Below are 22845 nucleotides of genomic sequence, written 5' to 3'. Positions count from 1 at the left end.
GTGAGTGTGGCCTTGAAGATTTGCAGGTGTGGGGGGAGATGTTTTAGGAAGGGTGAAATATATCATAGCATGGGTGTGATATGCTGAAGTAATGGAGAGAAAACCAGTTTAATTCACAGCTTATAGAATAAAAGGAAAAGAGACAGAAAGCAGGGATCTGGGAAACTTTTCGTAATCCGGACTGGAAGATATTTGGCTACAAAAAGGCAATGGATATGAAATGAAGGTTTACCAAGTTTAATTAAAGGGGTTACATAACAGAAGATCTTAAAGATGACTCTGAATTCTAACCCAGGGATACAGATTACTCATAAATTTGGGTTGATTGCAAATACCCACATAGGTGTTTAGAGCACTTTCCAACTATTAGCATATAATTCTTAATAACAAATAGAGTATTGCATGCTAATTTAAACTCATTAGTTAAAATCTACACTATTCCGTAACATTTAAAAATGAACATGCATATTAGAATATTATTTTTCATTTCTACATCTATGAATATATAGTAATAAAATGAATATGGCTATCTTTCTTTTGAATATGCATATATATGTACATAACTATAATGTTATTCATATGCCATATTGTACATGTATTAATGTGTAAACATAATATACACATGCAAGCTAAATAATGTATGTGTGTGTTATGAGCTGAATTGTGTCCCCTCAAACTTTATATGTTAAAGTCCTAATCTCCAGTATATCAGAATGTAACTGTATTTGGAGATATGTCCTTTAAGAGGTAATTAGGATAAAACAAGGTCATATGAGTAGGCTCTAATCCAATATGATTGGTGTCCTTATAGAAAGAGCTGAGAACACAAGCAACACAGAAGGAAGGACAACTGTGTGAGGATAGAGGGAGAAGACAACCATCTACAAATGAAGAAGAGGCCTCAGAATGAAATCCATACTGTTGATAACTTGATCTTGCATTTTGAGCTTTCAGAACTGTCAGAAAATAAACTTCTGTTGTATAAACCAACCAATTTGCTTTAATTTACTATGGCAGCCTTAGCAAACTAAACAATATGTTTGCCATAAGCAACTTCATATCAATGTAGTTGATGTTAAAGTGAATTGGTAAAATAAAAAAAAAAAAAACTGGCAGCAAGAATTAAAAAGAGTACTGTTACCCTTATATACCTGTAATCACACCGTTTCAAGATAAACATAAGATCAGAAATAGGATATCAACTAATTTCAAAAGGTTTGTGTCTAAGCCACCATATTAATGCACCTATCTCCATTCAACATACTAACATATATAACTTGAAGCATATGTACTTTATTATCAATGTTTCAGACTGAAAACATTAAGAACTAGTTTGATTGAAATCTGCCCCAGTTACAAAGTAAATACAAACACCATAAATGTGAAAAAGGCCAATATAACAATTTAAGTCAATTAAGGAAATTCAAAATGTATTATATGCACGTGTCAGTGTTCTGAAGTGGACACGTAATCTGTAAGACTTCAACACAAGGTCAAGATAGTTCTTAATGGGGAAAGAGAAATTCAGAAACTGCTGGGGAAAAAAAGATCTTTTACAGAAGTAAATACTGTCATCTATTTATGCCATCTCTTTATAAACTGTACTAAAAATGTTACAACTGGTTTGTTTTGTAAATACTTCATGAGATACTTACTTAGTAAAAAACTGGATAATGGAAAATTCTGACTTTTAAAGTTTAACCATGTGTAAGTTATTCAAATTGACTTTCACCTAAAGTAATTTCTTCTACTCTTTCCTAGGTTTTTAACCATTTAAACAGTTTTTCCTTGAGCCTTTCCAAACTTGTGTCTTCTTTTGAGCCAAGTATGGAAAATTCTAGCTCAAAACTAAAATTTTTCAAAAAGTTGAAAAATACACTGAGGCATGTTAATCAATAGTTTCCAAAATACAATCTAGCTTAGAGTATCTATTGATATAAATGATATATCTAATAGTAAATAACCCAATAACCCCTCAGAAATCATATTACATATGTTAGTAGTAAAAAGTAATGAATATTTAGAAAATAATTCTTTCCAGTGATACTATTGAAGAGACTCTTTTTTTTTTTCTCCTATATACAGAGTAAGAAAAACAACAGAGTTATTTAGGTTGAGGAAGATTGTCAAAGAGCTTCCCTGGTGGCTCAGTGGTAAAAAATCCACCTGCCAATGAAGGAGACTCAGGTTTGATTCCTGGATTGGGAAGATCCCTTGGAGATGGAAACAGCAACCCACTTCAGTATCCTTGTCTGGGTAATCCCATGGACAGAGGAAGAGGAGCCTGGCAGGCACTAGTCTTGTGGAGTCACAAAAAAGTTGAACACTACTTGATGACTGAATAACAATAACAAGATTGCCAAAAGCAAGAATGCTTTTGCTCAGGGTCACCTTCACAAACCCTTTCATCCACTGAACTAAAATAAATGATCTGGAAAGTCTATGCATTATAAAAATTAAAACGTATACACAAATGCAAACACACACACACACACACACACACAATCCCTGCCCTAGAAGAGTTCCTAAAAAAGTTACAGAAATGAACATGTAAACAAACCATTCCAGGGATACAATGAGAAAAGTAGAACAGTGCAAAAGGCACTCTGGAAACTTCCAGAAAAGAAGAAGGTAGGGTAGATTAGCCTGGAAAGAGCATTGAGGAAGGTTATTTGTTAAACTATCTCAAAAAATGGCACTTCACCACAAATTATCTCTCAGGATCCTTTTACCACCTACTTTCCATGTCTTCTGAAAAGTCACACAATAAGCCTCCATTACTTAGTGCAACCAGGACTGCTCTTATTAATCATCTTCTCAGATTAATACTTAAAAGCCCCTACTCCCACCACTCTAACTTCCCAGTGGAGGGAGTTCTACAGGAGCGTAAGAGAAGATGAAGTTAAAAAGGACACTTGTTGTTGTTCAGCCGCTAAGTTGTATCAGACTCTTTGTGACCCCATGAACTGCAGGACACCAGGCTTCCCTCTCCTTCACTCTCTCCCTGACATTGCTCAAACTCATGTCCACTGCACCTGATGCAAAGAGCTGACTCATTAGAAAAGACCCTGAGGCTGGGGAAGATTGAAGGCAAGAGGAGGTGGGGACGACAGAAGATGAGATGGTTAGAAGGCATCACTGACTCAACAGACATGAGTTTTGGGCATACTCCAGGAGACGGTGAAGAACAGGGAAGCCTAGTGTGCTGCATGCAGTCCATGGGGTCGCAAAGAGTTGGACATGACTCAGCAACTGAACAACAATAACGTGCTTTGAGTCAGTGACGCCATGAAACCATCTCATCCTCTGTCTCCCCCTTCACCTCTTGCCCTCAATCTAAAAGGACACTAGAGATAGAATTTTCAAAGGAAGTTGCTTTCTCTCATTTCCTGGGCCAACAGATGAACGTGTGCTTTCCTTCTGCTTGGAAGGAGCCCCATGCTATCCATAGCCCCGTGTTAACAACGACCATTATCCGTGTAGCCCCTATACTTCCAGGGGTATTTTAATAGTCTCAGTGTGTCTGATGCAGAAAGGGAATGTTAAGCTCTGCAGCTAAAGAAGCAGGTAGAATACATCTTGCAGAGTCTTATGTTTTACTTTGAAGGCAACCTTAAGTTGCTGAAAGGTTTTAAGCAGGAAAGTGACACAGTCTGATTTGTGTTTTAGATAGATCAATTTTGTGGCAAGGGATAGAATCGATTGGAAGAGGGAGAGGCTGGAGACAAATAGACATGTTAAAAAGTACTGCAGTAAATCAAGTTGGAAATGATAATGGCCTAAACTAATCATAAGAGAAAGAGAGGAAGGAACATATAGGATGGGGGAGACACATTTGATGGCCAGTTTGATGGGAGAAAAGAGATACGGGGAGGGGGCAGAAAAATCTTGCACTTGGGCTTATACATTATTGTCAGATGTGGTTTAGGGAAAAAAATCCTTTTTTTACTCAAAGTGTTTCAACATCAGTTGTTCCAACATCAATTATGAATTATTCATTATGCTCCCACTGATTTGAAATGTGGGCAACTAATATTTGTTGACTTTTGGCAGCATTAAAATATTTTACATATATATACATATAAATATACACATATAAATCCCTCCATATATGAATGAATATATTTACTGATCTGTGAATAAAATCTCATTTAATCTTCGGAACAATTCAGTAAGGTAGATTATTGTTCTCATTCTACAAATTAAAAATAAATGTTCAGGCTCTCATAGACAGTAAGTACTATAGTACTATTGTGGTAAGAAAAGTATCACATTTATAGAGGATAATACAAATATATATTTAAATTTTCAAAATAGATATATTCATTTAATGTTCATTGAGTTAGCATGTGTCAGAAATTGCATACAGGTTACAAAGTAATAAAAGATCCAGTTCTCCTTGCCTTCATGACCCTTTCAATTACAAAATAAGCCATTAATATGGAAAGTGAAGTGAATCAAAGCCACAAGATTAAAATTATATGAATAAGAAAGGCAGCAACTACCAAAGAAAAGAGGGATTTATTTGAGCTGAAATAACCGAAGGAAGAATCAGAGGAGGGGCTGGTCTTGATTGAGTTGGGCTTTGAATAAAAAATAACTAGAGAACATGCTGCTGCTGCTGCTGCTAAGTCGCTTCAGTCGTGTCTGACTCTGTCCGACCCCATAGACGGCAGCCCGCCAGGCTCCACCATCCCTAGAATCCTCCAGGCAAGAACACTGGAGTGGGTTGCCATTTCCTTCTCCAATGCATGAAAGTGAAAGGTGAAAGTGAAGTCGCTCAGTTGTGTCTGACTCTTAGTGACCCCATGGACTGCAGCCCACCAGGCTCCTCCATCCATGGGATTTTCCAGGCAAGAGTACTGGAGTGGGGTGCCATCGCCTTGAGAGAAGTCTAAAACTGCAGTGCTTAGTGCACAGTAGATATGAGATAAATATTTGCTGAATGAATCAATGGTTGAGCCTAAAAATAAGGATCAGAGAAATGAATGAATAAAATGTCTTTATGAACTAGCCTGCAGTTGAACCTATGACATACAGTACTAAGAAATATTCAGAAGGTTGGTTAGAGTCTGTGAAGCACCTCAAATGCCAAGGTAAGAATCTATTCATACCATGTCCCTAAGCATACACACAGTTAACTTCTATTCTAAAAAACAACCAATTATCTAGACTCCAAAATCCCTTAGTAAGGAGTAATTTATTTACTTTCTTTCTTCTCATCTAACTTGCTGGAAACTTGTTTTCATTGATAATCTTAAATCCTTCTACTACAATTTAATTCTCAATTCATAAACTTTCCTGGAAATAATGACCTTTGATTTGCCAAATTGGAATGAACACTGCTGTGTAACAGCTGATACTGTTAATGACTCCCTCCTTCTCAAACTATACTACACTCTCCAACTTTTCTTATAATGTGCTTTTCTGGTTTTCCTCATAACCTGTTCACACCGACTTTATTATTTCTGCAATAGGCTGTTCTACCTCCCTTCACTTCTTCCTTAAATATTGATATTCCTTGGGTCTAATCCTTGGTGCTTGGCTTTCCTCATTTGATTTCCCTTATCTGAATGATCTTATCCAATCTCTTGGTCCAAGGACCTTACACAAACTATTTTAAGTCAATGACTCTAGGCTATATTCCTCATACTGTTTTGGACAACTCCTTTGACCCCCACAATCTGTCCCATAGGAAGTTCAACCTTCACAGTAAATTTAATTAATCACCCTTCTTGCTGGACTCACTTCTACTCCCAGTATTTCTATTAATTTTGGTGACACCCAGTTACCTATGCTGTACATATGAAGTATCCTTGATCTTTCCCTTCCTTTAATCCTTCATGGCTGATCAGTTACAAACTTTGTTTTTTTAATTCCTAGGTTTTCATTTCTTACTGCTGGAAAACCTACCAACCAGGTTCCCAGGCTTCAGTATTCTGCTAAAGAAATGAATTCTCTACTCAGCTTCCAGAGGCACTAATTACAGGTACACAATAAGTATTCATTAGTTGTACTTAAATGGTAATAAATATTTACTAGGTACATACTATGTGTTAAGGACTAAAAGTTCAAAAGTAAACAAGAAAAGTATATCTTGACACGGATGAAATCAATAAATGAATGGATTGATGGTTAAATGCCAGTATGACCTCAATCCTGATTTTTAGCCCTGAAATGGTTTTCCAGTTCCTGCAGCATAGTGGACCCTTTGATGGCTCAACTGGTAGAGTGGAGGCCTATAGACTTCATGAATGTGGACATCCCTAGGTTGCTGGTTTGATTCTGGCTCGAAAGAAGTGCCTTAGTTGCCTGGGGCTTCCCTGGTGGCTCAGACGGTAAAGAATCTGCCTGCAATGCAGGAGACCTGTGTTCGATCCTTGGGTCAGGAAGATCCCCTGGAGAAGGGAATAGCTACCCACTCCAGTATTCTTGCCTGGAGAATTCCATGGACAAAGGAGACTGGCGGGCTACAGTCCATGGGGTGGCAAAGAGTCGGACACGACTGAGTGACTAACACTTTCAGCCAACATGCTGCTGCTGCTGCTGCTGCTAAGTCGCTTCAGTCGTGTCCGACTCTGTGCGACCCCATAGACGGCAGCCCACCAGGCTTCCCTGTCCCTGGGATTCTCCAGGCAAGAACACTGGAGTGGGTTGCCATTTCCTTCTCCATTCAGCCAACATAGAAGTCTATAAATACTTCCTTGAATTGGTCTCCTCTTATGTCCTCAAACAATTCACTTGTCATTTCTTACCTTAAAGCTCATTCTCAACACCAAACTGCTTAAAGGTCCATGTATACTCTAATTCATCTTGCGTTTTCCAGCCTTTATCAAGGCTGAGGTTTTTTTTTTTTTCCTATCAGGAATGTTGTTTCTGTATCCTTTCACTCCAACAACTTCATTTGCTTAATTGCCCTACAGGATTTGACTTTAGGCACAACCTTTAGGGACTCCCCACCCCAAGAAGCCTTCCCTGACACCTTCTACCAAGCTTAGATTTGAATTCATTCCCTTTCCACTCACTTTTGTTAAAATTCTATGTATAGCTCTATTATATCACATCTGTTTATATCTCACTCTCCCCAACCAGACTGTTAGCATCCTAAGGCAGAATTATGTCTACTTAATCTTTACATTCACAGTTTCTAGCATAGTGCCTTGACCATTTAAGGCTATAAAATGTTTATGGACTGAATATATGAAGCAATATTTTATTTAATTAAGAAACTAACAAATTTCAAACACAGATGACAACTCTTCCTCAAAAGCTTAAGGCTTAACAGAAGAAATAGCTTGTAAGCAAATAATTATACAAATAAGGAACAAATTAGTTTTTTGTACAGGGTTTAGCACAAGCAATATTGGTTTTTTAGATCTGCGGCCAATGATACCAAGGAAGGATACAAAATGAAGGTGGAAAAAGAGGCCTAGAGTTTTAGGATATGAAGAAATAAGAACTCAAAGGAGGTAGTCAAATAATCTTTTGTAATATATTTTCACACATCAAACCATTCTTTTCTAATATTCCATAATTTTATCTCTTTTGTATATTTTCATATCCCCTTGGATATTAAAAGTCAATAATATAAATTTCCTAAATCTTAAAATGATTTCTGTTCATGAATAAGAACCCACTATTATGATACCATTGAAGTACCTGAATATGGTCAAGGTATCTACTAGAAAAGATGTTTTGCTTTTTTTAAATTAATTTATTTTTTATTGCAGGATAATTGTTTTATAGAATTTTGCTGTTTTCTGTCAAACCTGAACATGAATCAGCCATAGGTATACATATATCCCCTCCCTTTTGAAACTGCCTCCCATCTCCCTCCCCATCCCACCCACCTAGGTTGATACAGAGCCCCTGTTTAAGTTTCCTGAGCCACACAGCAAATTCCTGTTGGCTATCTGTTTTACATATGGTAATGTAAGTTTCCATTACATTACATTACATTACATATGGTAATGTAAGTTACTCTCCCCACACATCTCACCCTCTCCTCCCCCTTCCCCATGTTCCTAAGTCTATTCTCTATGTCTATTTCCTACTGCTGACCTTTAAATAAATTCTTCAGTACCATTTTTCTAGATTCCATATATATGCATTAGAATATGATATTTATCTTTCTCTTTATGACTTAATTTCACTCTGTGTAATAGGTTCTGGGTTCATCCACCTCATTAGAACTGACTCAAATGCATTCCTTTTTATGGCTGAGTAATATTCCATTGTGTATATGTAGCACAACTTTTTAAAAAGATGTTTTATATGAAAACAGATGATAAAAACAATATCCTTCATCATAGTGACTGTTTCCAATCACTTCACTTCCCATTGGCTCAGTGGTAAAGAATCTGCTTGCCATCACAGGAGCTGAAGGAGATGCAGGTTTGATCCCTGTGTTGAGAAGACCCCCTGGGGGAGGAAATGGCTACTCACTCTGGTATTCTTGCCTGGAAAATTCCATAGACAGGGGAGCCTGGTGGGCTGCAGTCCATGGGGTTGCCAAGAGTTGGCTATGACTGAGCACGATGGCACAATAAAGGCGAAAGGGCTTCTAAATGCACAAAGCCTGTAAAGCCTTCTAGACTTGCTGGAATAGGATAATATGACTTCAATATTTGAAATCTTTTATGAAAAATGCTAATATTTTGTAGTAACTCATAAAATAAGTTAAGGATATAAATATTCCATATAAATTGTATTTGAGAAAGTAGAATTAATAAATTATCTTGCTTGACTATTTAAAAAGAAGATATATTTAGGTGAGCATTAGTTCTTAACTGCTTTGTCATAAGCTAAATTTCTTTCAGTAAGAGACTTTTTAAAAATAAACTTTTGTTTTGTCTTCTTAATGTAGCATTGTGAAAGAAAACTTCACCCCAATTAATTTAATAGTTAACCTAGTTGGCTAGTTTAGTAACAGATTAATTTATAAACTCTTCAAGAAACATGTTTTAAAATGGGAAGACATTTCTGCATATAAAAATTATTGTATCTTTTCCTCACCTTATTCCCCATAAATCTAATGAATTCTAGTACCAACGAAAATTCCTGGATTAGTTATCTAAGAAATCTGAGGATCCCTGCAAAGGTGACAATGAACCAAACAAGTATCCTTTTCCTTCTGTATTCCACCATTCCAACCAAGGCATCATTTAAGTATTACACAGCAACTCATTTTAAGCTGTACAAAGAGAATCATTAATTAAGGAACTGCTTCTATATGTGCATCTATTTGACAGTGCTGTCTACATTTTGCCTCTGTGTATTTTGAAGAAATGAATGGCAGAGAGAAAAGCATCCAAAATGATGAAAGCATTAGAAAAGTAGGGATTTGGAAGAGAGGCATTCATACAAGCCACTTAAGACCAATTCAAGGTACTTCTCTGGTGGTCCAGTGGTTAAGAATTTGCCTACCAATGCAGGGGGCATGGGTTTGATCCCTGATCCAGGAGGATCCCACATACTTCAGAGCAACTAAGACTGTGCGCCGCAACTACTGAAGCCCTTGAGCCTAAAGCCTGTGCTCCAAAGCAAGAGAAGCACTGCAATCAGAAACCTGCACACTGCAACCAAGAGGAGCTTCCACTCTCTGCAACTAGAGAAAGCCTGCATGCAGCAGGCAACAATAAAAATAAGTTATATACATACCTATAAAGACCAATTCAAATGCTATTTCTCTTTTATTTTCCACGTTTAATATGATGGTTTAGCAAATATTTCATTTTTAAAAAAGCACTCAATTTTTTGACACTCTTGATGATAGACATCCTTCCTTGTGCAGTGTATCCAGAGTCTACAGGTTAAGAACAGAAAGCTTCCTAAATCACTCTAATAATAAGACTATGGAATAGATACTTGTGATAACTCCTGGCCTACAGAATTCACCAAGAATGGTAAATTTTAGACCTCTGGAAATTTAGAAATGTTATGAAATTTTCCCTTCCCCTAAAAAATAAAAAACAATAATGTAAGTAGAGTGACCTATAGTAGGTAAATTCCTGAAATCCTTTTCATCATATCAAATTCTGAATTTTGAAAATGGGTTGGTACATTTAATAATTAATAATGATATTTGTTGTTGTGCTCTTGTTGTTCAGTCACTCAGTCATGTCCGACTTTGTGAACCCATGGACTGCACAACATCAGGCTTCCCTGTCCATCACCAACTCCCAGAGCTTGCTCAAACTCATGTCCATTGAGTCAATGATGCCATCCAACCATCTCATCCTCTGTCATCTCATTCTCCTCCATCTTTTCCAGCATCAGGGTCTTTTCCAGTGAGTCAGTTCTTTGCATTAGGTGACCAAAGTATTGGCGCTTCACCTTCAGCATCAGTCCTTCCAATGAATATTCAGGCCTGATCTCCTTTAGGATGGACTGGTTGGATCTCCTTGCAGTCTAAGGGACTCTCAAGAGTCTTCTCCAACACCACAGTTCAAAAGCATCAATTCTTCGATGCTCAGTCTTATTATGGTCCAATTCTAACATCCATGGAACAACAGACTGGTTCCAAATAGGTAAAGGAGTACGTCAAGGCTGTATATCGTCACCCTGCTTATTTCACTTATATGCAGAGTACATCATGAGAAATGCTGGGCTGGATGAAGCACAAGCTGGAATCAAGATTGCCGGGACAAATATCGATAACCTCAGATATGCAGATGACACACCCTTATGGCAGAAAGTGAAGAAGAACTAAAGAGCCTCTTGATGAAAGTGAAAGAGGACAGTGAAAAACTTGGCTTAAAGCTCAACATTCAGAAGACGAAGATCATGGCATCTGGTCCCATTACTTCATGGCAAATAGATGGGGAAACAGTGGAAATAGTGGCTGACTTTATACTCTTGGGTTCCCAAATCACTGCAGATGGTGACTACAGCCATGAAATTAAAAGACACTTAGTTCTTGGAAGGAAAGTTATGACCAACCTAGACAGCATATTTAAAGCAGAGACGTTACTTTGTCAACAAAGGTCCATCTAGTCAAGGCTATGGTTTTTCCAGTAGTCATGTATGAATGTGAGAGTTGGATTATAAAGAAAGCTGAGCACACAAGAATTGATGCTTTTGAACTGCGGTGTTGAAGAAGACTCTTCAAAGTCTCTTGGATTGCAAGGAGATCCAACCAGTCTATCCTAAAGTAGATCAGTCCTGGGTATTCATCGGAAGGATTGATGTTGAAGCTGACATTTCAATACTCTGGCCACCTGATGCAAAGAGCTGACTCATTTGAAAAGACTGTGATGCTGGGGAAGATTGAGGGCAGGAGGAGAAGGGGATGACAAGAGGATGAGATGGTTGGATGCCATCACTGATCCAATGGACATGGGTTTGGGTGAACTCCAAGAGTTGGTGATGGACAGGGAGGCCTGGCGTGCTGCAGTTCATGGGGTCACAAAGACTTGGACACGACTGAGTACTGGAGTTTCAGCTTTAGCATCATTCCTTCCAAAGAAATCCCAGGGCTGATCTCCTTCAGAATGGACTGGTTGGATCTCCTTGCAGTCCAAGGGACTCTCAAGAGTCTTCTCCAACACCACAGTTCAAAAGCATCAATTCCTCGGCTCTCAGCTTTCTTCACAGTCCAACTCTCACATCCATACATGACCAGAGGAAAAACAATAGCCTTGACTAGATGAACCTTTGTTGGCAAAGTCATGTGTCTGCTTTTGAATATGCTATCTAGGTTGGTCATAACTTTCCTTCCAAGGAGTAAGCATCTTTTAATTTCATGGCTGCAGTCACCATCTGCAGTGATCTTGGAGCCCAGAAAAATAAATTCAGCCACCATTTCCACTGTTTCCCCATCTATTTCCCATGAAGTGATGGGACCAGGTGCCATGATCTTCGTTTTCTGAATGTTGAGCTTTAAGCCAACTTTTTCACTCTCCACTTTCACTTTCATCAAGAGGCTTTTGAGTTCCTCTTCACTTTCTGCCATAAGGGTGGTGTCATCTGCATATCTGAGGTTATTGATATTTCTCCCAGCAATCTTGATTCCAGCTTGTGTTTCTTCCAGTCCAGCACTTCTCATGATGTACTCTGCATATAAGTTAAATAAGCAGGGTGACAATATACAGCCTTGACGTTCTCCTTTTCTATTTGGATCCAGTCTGTTGTTCCATGTCCAGTTCTAACTATTGCTTCTTGACCTGCACACAAATTTCTCAAGAGGAAGATCAGGTGGTCTGGTATTCCCATCTCTTTCAGAATTTTCCACAGTTTATTGTGATCCACACAGTCAAAGGCTTTGGCTAGTCAATAAAGCAGAAATAGATGTTTTTCTGGAACTCTCTTGCTTTTTCCATGATCCAGCGGACGTTGGCAATTTGATCTCTGGTTCCTTTGCCTTTTCTAAAACCAGCTTGAACATCAGGAAGTTCACGGTTCACATATTGCTGAAGACTGGCTTGGAGAATTTTGAGCATTACTTTGGCCACCTCATGCGACGAGTTGACTCATTGGAAAAGACTCTGATGCTGGGAGGGATTGTGGGCAGGAGGAGAAGGGGACACCAGAGGATGAGATGGCTGGATGGCATCACTGACTCGATGGATGTGAGTCTGGGTGAACTCCGGGAGTTGGTGATGGACAGGGAGGCCTGGAGTGCTGTGATTCATGGGGTCGCAGAGAGTCGGACACGACTGAGTGACTGAACTGAACTGAGTGACTGAACTGAACTGAACTAGGTTTGTCATATCTTTTATTCCAAAGAAGAAAATAGTGATACATTATAGAATAATTTAACTTGTTTAGAAATGCATAGATTTGTCCTATCTAACGTTTACAGTCTCCTTATGAAATGAGTAGGGCAGACATCACTGGAGTTACCTTGAAGAAGACAAGCTAAGGTACAAAGAGGAAAATGACTTGCCCAAGGGCACTCAATAATATGAAATGGGATTGGGACCACCAACGTCTTTTTGACAACCTGCATAATTTTTCTTCTGACAGAATTTATTTAATTGAGACAATTAACAATTTCAGATTAGAAGTCTCACTGATGCTTATTCATAGCTTAACTCAGATCATTCATATTTTAAAGTTTTAAACCGTCCATTAACCCACTCAGAGAGCATTAGAATTTAGAGATAATCTCTCAGGTGAAAAATGTTCAAAAGGAAAAAAAAATATATCGAAGAAAAACACCATATTCTAGTCATGGAACTATTATTATTAATACATTTGGGGCAAATATGTGCACACAAAAATCACAGTAGCATTCATCTACTGTGAAGTACTGTAGACAAACTTAAATGTTAATTGCTTGGGAACATAAAATATAGTGTATTCAGTTTAATGAAACAAGATGCAGAATAATTTAAGTCTGAAAGTATGGAAGAAAGATGGCCATGATTTTCTGTTATATTTATAAGTAGAATATAGCAGAAACATTTATCTTCCCATATATTATACAGTACATATCACATATGAGGTGTATATATACATATATATATTACATAGCATATATTATAATACACGGATATCCTCACTCCTGCATATAAATAAATACATATTTATGCATGAGTATATAATATATATATATTATATAATATATATGTGTATATAGTATATGTGTATATAATATATATATGTGTATATAGTATATGTGTATATAGTTCTGGAAAAATAGGTACCAAACTTAACAGTGATCACCTCTGCAGATTGGGGTTATAGACAGGAAGGTATGAGTGTAGGAAGATAACTTTTAGTTACTGTATGGAACAAAGATTTTTTTTTTGTTATATTTGCACAGGCAAATAACTTTTAGCTTCTGTTTAATATTGATATTTGTACAGACAGCAAATGCTATCTTTAATATATTTGAAAAAATGTGAAGGGTTGTTATGAGGTGACTATATAAATAGGATCAAGAAAAGTTTAAATATGTTCTATGAAACTAAAGCAAAAAATAAATTATTAGTGAAATAGTACTGTTTAAAATGTGTAGGTCTCCCAGTTTCCGCCCTTTGCACTGGCTGGAGTTGGGTCACAGAAGCTGGAGAAGTTACCTAAGGCCATGAGATGGGAACCACAGTTTGTGGAAAGCCATTCAATAAAGAAGAGAACAAGGAAGGACCTGATAGCACGGAGCTACCACATCAACAATGCCTGAATTGTTACATGAGTAAAAAATATTATTTTTCCACATTTAAGCTAGTATTGTCTCTGCTTGTTATAGTATACTGCTGCTGCTGCTGCTGCTAAGTCGCTTCAGTCGTGTCTGACTCTGTGCGACCCCATAGACGGCCTCCTACCAGGCTCCTCTGTCCCTGGGATTCTCCAGGCAAGAACACTGGAGTGGGTTGCCATTTCCGTTTCCAATGCATGAAAGTGAAAAGTGAAAGTGAAGTCGCTCAGTCATGTCCGACTCTTAGCGACCCCACAGACTGCAGCCTTCCAGGCTCCTCCGTCCACGGGATTTTCCAGGCAAGAGTACTGGAGTGGGGTGCCATTGCCTTCTCCTTGTTATAGTATAGTTAAACCTAATACAGGATCTGATTCTCATGATGTTCCAGGAGCATGACTGCTTCAGTTCTCATGGAAAACACAGATCTCTATCTTAGACTTACAAACAAGATACTATTTTACCCTGTTTTATTAAATACTTTTTTTGCTTCTATATTTTCCCATGAACATTATGATTAAAGTTTGCCTTCTAGTGGAGCTTTCTATAGTGAAAGAGCACATTTACTGGGCAACAGAGTTGTCCAGTACTGTTAACAGTTACATCTATTCAAATAAAATAATATATTACTCCTCTGGGCTTACACTTATACTGGGCTTATATAGTTTGATGACCTTAGTGTGAGCTTACTACTAAGATGAGATTCCATGTTTGCTGTGGCAACTATAATACAAACCTGGAATTCTGAGGACTAGGATACAAATTCATAAGGTAATACATTTTGAGGCCTTTTGGCTGAAACACAGTGTCACTAGCCAATCTGAACTCTGGTATCAGGAATGAGAATCACGTCAAAAAGAAAACACTGAGCTGAATCAGTTCATATTTTAACTGAAGGCATTCTTAATGTTCTTAACTGTTAAAAAGCAAACAAGATGGATTAAAAGATTATAGTTTTAGTCTAATGAAATCTGAAGAATTTATCAAAGAAAGGGCTATTGTGTTTTTTTTGTTTGTTTGCTTGTATGTGTGTGTTTTGGTGGTGGTAGTGTGTGTGGTTGGAGAAGGCAATGGCACCCCACTCCAGTACTCTTGCCTGGAAAATCCCATGGATGGAGGAGCCTGGTAGGCTGTAGTCCATGGGGTCGCTAAGAGTTGGACACGACTGAGCGACTTCCCTTTCACTTTTCACTGTCATGCATTGGAGAAGGAAATGGCAACCCACTCCAGTGTTCTTGCCTGGAGAATCCCAGGGACAGGGGAGCCTGGTGGGCTGCCGTCTATGGGGTCGCACAGAGTCGGACACGACTGAAGCGACTTAGCAGTAGCAGCAGCACTGTATGTGGTGGGGGGCGGTGGGGATACTGGACCAAATACTGGTTATTAATATAGCACAGTTACTACTTCACAGAGATATACTGCTTAACATTAATATGTCTCTCTGTATGTAAACAATAAGGCACAAAATAAGCTATCATTTCTATACTAAGTTATGACACTGTCACAGTAAAGATATATATATATATATCTTTTCTCAGTGATGAATATTGTAAACTCCATTATTTGGCAAAAAGGAAAACAACTATTTTACTGACCTAGAAACATCTAATCCATGGGAACTGGAAGGGGGCTGTCACCACATAATTTCTGTACTCAGTTCTCTTTACTTTTTAATCATTTCATATTTTAATGCCACCAATCTAACATGAGAACTTAACTGATTGACTCTTTAGTTACAAAACTCTTCTTTACAAAAATAAATATTTACAAAGCTTTAAACTCTTGAGAGTCCCTTGGACTGCAAGGAGATCCAACCAGTCCATTCTGAAGGAGATCAGCCCTGGGATTTCTTTGAAAGGAATGATGCTAAAGCTGAAACTCCAGTACTTTGGCCACCTCATGCGAAGAGTTGACTCATTGGAAAAGACTCTGATGCTGGGAGGGATTGGGGGCAGGAGGAGAAGGGGACGACAGAGGATAGATGGCTGGATGGCATCACTGACTCGATGGACGTGAGTCTCGGTGAACTCCGGGAGTTGTTGATGGACAGGGAGGCCTGGCGTGCTGCGATTCATGGGGTCGCAAAGAGTCGGACACAACTGAGCAACTGATCTGATCTGATCTGATCTGAAACTGAGTTATGTTTGCCCAGTGTCATTGATTCCTAAGATTTGGGGAGGGGAGGCGAGGGAAGAAGAAGAGCTGGTCACAATAATTCTAACACACACAGAAGCCTGAAGATATGATTACATCTTCTCTCCACTTATGTACAAAGAATCTACAGTATGTGATCCTGACAACACATGTTTCCTATTTTGTCAGTTCAATAAAAGCATACCATGTCAATGGTTTTTAGCTTGTGATTTGGTGATTGTTTCAGCACTGATTGTCAATGACCTATATGTCAGCTGATACAGTTGACACAGTTAAATCAGAAATTAGCATGCAGTCTCCTAAAATGCCAGACACATGGACCCTCTGCACCAGAGAGATATAATGAAACCCACATGATACCCCCATTAAACAATGAAACATGTGACATTAACTAAAAACAGGAACACATCAGCAAATGTGCCTGAGGAAGTTTATGGTATTTAACTCCTAAACATTAATTTTATCGTGGAATATGAGGAACTAATTAACTGAGAGTTTCCTTTTTTATTGGAAGCGGAAATACTGTTCAGAAAACTGATGAAGAGTAAATACAGCATATTTTAAGTTTATTAAGCTTGGCTCATCGACTTCCATTTATTTAAGCTAATCTCAGAAGGCAATTAAATATTTCAATCAGTAACTTTATATGGCTATTTTATTTAGCACGTTTCTGAAAAATTAATCAATGTGTTAAAATGCAGAATGAATATGTGAATATATTTCCAGTTTCAAACAACCAAAACAATGACTAAATACATTTTTAAAAAATCACATGATTTCTTCCAACATGACCTCTAATAGGTGAGTGGAAAATGATAAAAAGTTTAAAACTTGGTGATTATAATTAAAACAGTTAGGGTTAAGATTGTATCCTATGAGATGAATGTTTCTATCAGCACTATAATATTTTTTCTCTAAACAATAATACTTTCCTAGTCGGAGAAAACATCATTCAGGTGTGGCAGAATGAATTTGATCCTATATAGGTAGATCATGAAATGTCATTAACTGCTGGGTGTGGGTTTATAATATTATTTTGGTGGGGGGGGGACAGTTTTTGCTGGTATGCTCAGTATTTAGCATTTTTAAGTAACTTGAGATAGACACAATGGGAGGCAGTCTTGCATATATAATCCTATTCAATCTCCATAACAATTTGGTAAAATAGGTGTTATTAATCCATTTTGTAGGTCAGGAAATTGAAGCTCAATAACTTGCACAAGGCCAATCAAGTAGCATGATGTGGCGAATCAATTGCTTATCTGTATAATATTACAGGTATCCCTGTAAGTGCAAGGTAAATTTTGTTACAACATTCTATTCTGTGGTTGTAATGTGATAGGTCAATAACAATAACTATCAAGTTAAAAAGTTATAATGTTTAAAATGAATATGTAACAGGCTGCTTCTGCTGCTGCTAAGTCATGTCAGTCGTGTCCGACTCTGTGTGACCCCATAGACGGCAGCCCACCAGGCTGCCCCGTCCCTGGGATTCTCCAGGCAAGAACACTGGAGTGGGTTGCCATTTCCTTCTCCAATGCATGAAAGTGAAAAGTGAAAGTGAAGTCGCTCAGTCGTGTCCTACTCTTAGCGACCCCATGGACTGCAGCCTACCAGGCTCCTACGTATAACAGGCTATAAGTTCCTAAATGTCTTAGATTCAGGCACCATCCATGGCTCAATAATTCTTTCATGGTACCCTAAGGACAAAAGAAATGTCCAACTGCTCCATTTTATTAAGTAACAAGTTCCAAACAACTCATGCCTTTTATGTAGTGTTTTAGAGATGCCTCTGTATTTTCCTTGAAATTTTAAAACATCCTCTGTGCCCTGTGAATTAGCTACAGCACCGTGGTACTTTAGCATACAGTTTGGGCACTACAGCCCATCTATGGGGAAGATACAATATCCGTGGCTATGTGACACATTCGTTTTGACACTTTGGGCCAAAACTATCAAGCCAACCTATTTACAACTGTTTATTTCCTAATATATGTGTGTGTATACACACACACACACACACACACACGTGTGTGTGTGAGTTGCTATTCTATTGGATTTTGCCTTCCTGTAGATTTTTGAAAATTTCCACATAAAATATCTTCCTGTCCAAAATTTCTAAAGCATCTAGTAGATTTACATGGCTAGAAGTTTTACACTGAAATAGAAAGGAGAGAGGCAGAGGACTACAGTCATTAGTAAGAAGAGAAGAACTTCTTCCTTTTATTTCTGCCTTTCAAATATATGCTCTGAAGGAACAGTGCTTAACCTGAGTGCGAGACAGGGTATGAGGAAGCTGTGTGTAACAAAAAGAGAACTGAAAGTTGGGGTCAGAGAAATTGGTATTGACCAAACTTATGGCCTTCAACCACCTTATCTCAAATGTCTTTCTCAAGTCTAAAGTGTTGAGCTAAAACCAATAGACATATTCAAAATAATTTTAAATTTTCATAGATTTTTTTCTATGGTGAGCCAGGACAAAAGTCTTCCTGCCAACATAAAATAGTTCTACAGGTACAAAAGGTATGCACATTTTATTTCAAAAATATCTACTGGATACAAGCTTTGCAGTTCACAGGTTCAAGTCTTTGGTTGAGAGCTCAGAATTCCACTCAGTCTTTCCAGCAGAAGCAAATGGACTGTGTCCGTGGAGTCTTCAACCATCCAAAGTGTACTTGAACCAACTCATTTGTAGCTTACATTTATTTTATAATTCAGAATTTGAACCTTCATTATTTAGTTTTTCAAATTTATTTCCAAGGGCTTTAATGATTGCTTTCTACTGAAAATGAGCTAATATCCACAAAATCATTTAAAATTGGGATCTTAGATTATACAATATAAAATCTGGGGTGTGTTTACATATAACAACTGAATTGACAATTTTCATAGAACTTATTATTTAAAAATAAAGATCATTTATTTTTTCCTGAATGAAATAGTCTCTGAATTGAGTTGATTGATTAAAGCAGTGTTTTTACACAACTGTTTTCCAGTTATTGCATATATTAAAAGTGCTCAATTTAATAATATACCATTATTTTACCTTAGAAGTCTGGAAGTATTTTTACATTTTAAGACATAAGTAAGAAAAACAATAACTAGATAGAGATACATGGAGAAGTGTGGGTTCATGATTGATTTTTACTAAGAGCAAATGCCAAAACAACTAAAATTCTGGTGATATATCAACATTTGCAAACTGATCTACATATTCATAGATAAGAGTAGACTACAACATTCAATAAAACTTCTTTTCTATCTACCCACTTTGCTCTGAAGTCTCTGGCTGTGCTATTTATTTGTATATTGTTTAATGATATGCTTTCTAGTAGTTGAGAGAAATCCTAGTAACGATATTCTGTAGGTGTCCATTCCACACCATATTTCTACAATTATATTCATTATAGGCAAAATACCTTTATTTTCAATGAAAAACTTCTTTTTGGAAAATAGGAGATACTAACTCAATGTATGATGGTTAGGTTACCCAACTTGTAATTTTATTTTTTCCCCATTGATATTATTTTAACTTTCTTGGGTAGTTTCAAATTTTATTTATTTAATTGTATTTATCAAGACACATCAAGTTTAAATAGAAAAATGTATCATCAGTACCTTCTTGAATGGATTGATGAAAAGCATTTGAGTATATTAAAAATAGTTTATCTTTCATATTTGCTTGGGACTAAAATCAAGATGGATTTAGTCAGTGTCACTGTCATTAAAAACTATGTACTATTACTGAAAACAAATGAGAGCCAGACATGTCACAAATGACAGAAAATTTGAGGGTGGGGGATAAAATAGGAAGTCCCACTGAAGAGGGATGATGGAGAGATTTGCTTCTTTCCCTATCTCAATTCCTCTCCTGATACATGATTATGGAGGAAATAGTCTGGACTATTTATCGCTTCCACCTAGCTCCTCAACTCAAACTGACTCAGAGCATGAGCGTGTCAACAAGGGTGGCACTTTATTTTGCTACTGGCTTCATCTTAGATTCAGAGTTTGGCATGACTGTAGTTTCAAGCGTGCCAGCAGCTGTAGAGATTTTATCCTATTTTATTTCCAAACATACTAAAGATGTGGTATCATTTATAACTTTAAGCACTGAAGGTATAAATATCAAATGGTTGATATACCAATAACTTTAGGAAGGGATGTATTTCTCCATGCCACATTACACGAACACTGAACAAGTTCACTATGCCAACTCATCAAATGGGAGTGAGGGAGAGGTGTTCCTGACCTTTTCCAGGTCCATAGTTATACTATTGTTCACACTCAATGAGGTTTTCTCTTCAAGTATCTGAAAATGGGACTTATTTTTACAGTTGCTTAAAACATTTCTTTTTGGAAAACAGAACTGGTCTATATGTATGTACTGCAGGTGCAATCTGAGGCAATCTGATTTTTAAAAGCATTTTTTCTTTAACTTTAGTAACCAAAGCTACAAAAAAAACACATTGGCAACATGCATTTAATGTGAACAGTAATTCCTTAGGTACATGGAAGCAAAAAATATTTTACAATTAAAATTCAGAAATTAATGTAGTGATAGAATTTAAAATTTTCTTCTTAAAATTTAAGTGATTTTTAGAATTTAAACATTTAGAATATAAATGTAGTCCTTAGTTAAAAAAAAGGAAGCTGGTGTTTCTGGATGAATCAGTCTACAAAGACATAATTATGTGACAAACATATTAAATGAATAAATTAAAGATCCAGAGTGAAAACACCATCTTAAAACATAGGAAACCAAAGAGAAAGATATTCAAAAGCCATGTTAAAAACTGTAAAGAACAAAGTGCCTTACAATTCTGAATTCTGAAACTCCTCAGTTCAGTTCGTTTTTACCTAGACTCCATAGGTGCATCTACTCATATTTATGGCTCTATATATTTAAAGAATTACATCCCACTTCTTCAATACTGTACAAAGGAAGGTGTGAAAACTAGAAATGAATGTTAAATATGAAATTTCAAGACATCATTTAGCAGGAAGTATATCTGATTTCTAGTAATATTCAACAAATTTCTGAAATGCAGTAAGTGTTGAAGCATAGCAGGATGTTAATGGGACAATTTATTAACATATAAATGAAACAAAATCTACTGGAACTTCCAAAATATTCTACATAAACATATAAAGTGATAATATTTTGCTAATTGTTTTCAATGGTATTCTACTTTGATCTATGAAAATACTTCAATATACTTGCTTTCTCTATTTTTTGAGCATGATAATGATGTTCTGGAAGATACTTAGCTTAGCAGCCTAGACTCTCTTTGGAATTTGTTACTATTTTTATCTACAGATTATAGTTTGCATTTTGAGTATCTGAATTTTGGAAAATAAAGTATTAGATTGTTTCCAAAACAGTGTAGAATTTTGATTTTGGTTAAAAAAAATGGTCATAAACATAGGCGACTGAAGTTAATAAGCAATATAAACAGTCATCTCAATATACACTATCAGTATAAAAATGCCTTTTTTTTTGGTTTGTAATGAATGCTCATTAATTCATTCAACAAATAGTTGAATATTGTACTAAAACTTTAGCTATAACAATAAATGAAACGGAAGGTGCACTGGCCCTCAGTGTACAATTGAAGTGGAAGAAAATATACAGGGTCCAAAGGAACCTGGAGAAAGGGATCTAACTAGTTCAGGCCAGCCTTCCCTGGTCTGAGTTGGAAGAGGTTCACGACACCAAGGAGAGTGAACCCAGACAATTCAATTCACAGGTTAAGAGAGTATGGTTTGGTCTAAGAGCTAAAAGAATACCAGTGAGAAACTAGGCTGTAAATATAGGGAGGAGATGGATAATAGAAGGCCAGCTAATTCACGTTAGGAAACTTGGGTTTATTTTAAACCACAATGGAAACCTGCTGATGCTGCTGCTGCTAAGTCGCTTCAGTCCTGTCCGACTCTGTGTGACCCCATAGACGGCCTCCTACCAGGCTCCTCTGTCCCTGGGATTCTCCAGGCAAGAACACTGGAGTGGGTTGCCATTTCCTTCTCCAATGCATGAAAGTGAAAAGTGAAAGTGAAGTCGCTCAGTCGTGCTGGACTCTTAGCAACCCTGTAGACTGCAGCCTACCAGGCTCCTCTGTCCATGGGATTTTCCAGGCAAGAGTACTGTAGTGGGTTGCCACTGCCTTCTCCACAATGGAAACCTATTAAACTGCATATTCCTGTCTTCTCTTTGTGACCCCATGGACTGAAGCCTGCCAGGCTCCTCTGCCATGGAATTTTCCAGGCAAGAATACTGGAGTGGGTTGCCATTCCCTTTTACAGGGGATCTTCCCTACCCAGGGATCATATATAGGTCTTCCACACTGCAGGTGGATTCTTTACCATCTGAGCTACTAGGGAAGCCGGGGATATTCCTATTTTACCTGTGTAAAAATAAATTCAACCTGGAAATCATACTCATATTTTAGGAATACACTGGAAATAAAAGTTATGAAACCAAATTATAAAAAACAAATATTGGCTTCAGAAACACAGAAATACTTTAGGCACTTAAATATCAACATAAACCC

General features: G+C 37.3%; 1 protein-coding gene across 15 annotated transcripts in view; it reads right to left on the bottom strand.

Moving 5' to 3' along the window:
- Positions 1 to 22845, bottom strand: part of SOX5 (SRY-box transcription factor 5) — a 1175689-nt gene that overhangs the window by 137136 nt on the left and 1015708 nt on the right. The gene's annotated exons all lie outside the window — the stretch shown is intronic.

This window comes from Bos javanicus, chromosome 5, assembly GCF_032452875.1.
Source record: "Bos javanicus breed banteng chromosome 5, ARS-OSU_banteng_1.0, whole genome shotgun sequence".
NCBI lineage: Eukaryota > Metazoa > Chordata > Mammalia > Artiodactyla > Bovidae > Bos > Bos javanicus.
Note: the sequence above shows the minus strand (reverse complement) of the source record. Positions and strands in the feature narration are given on the sequence as shown.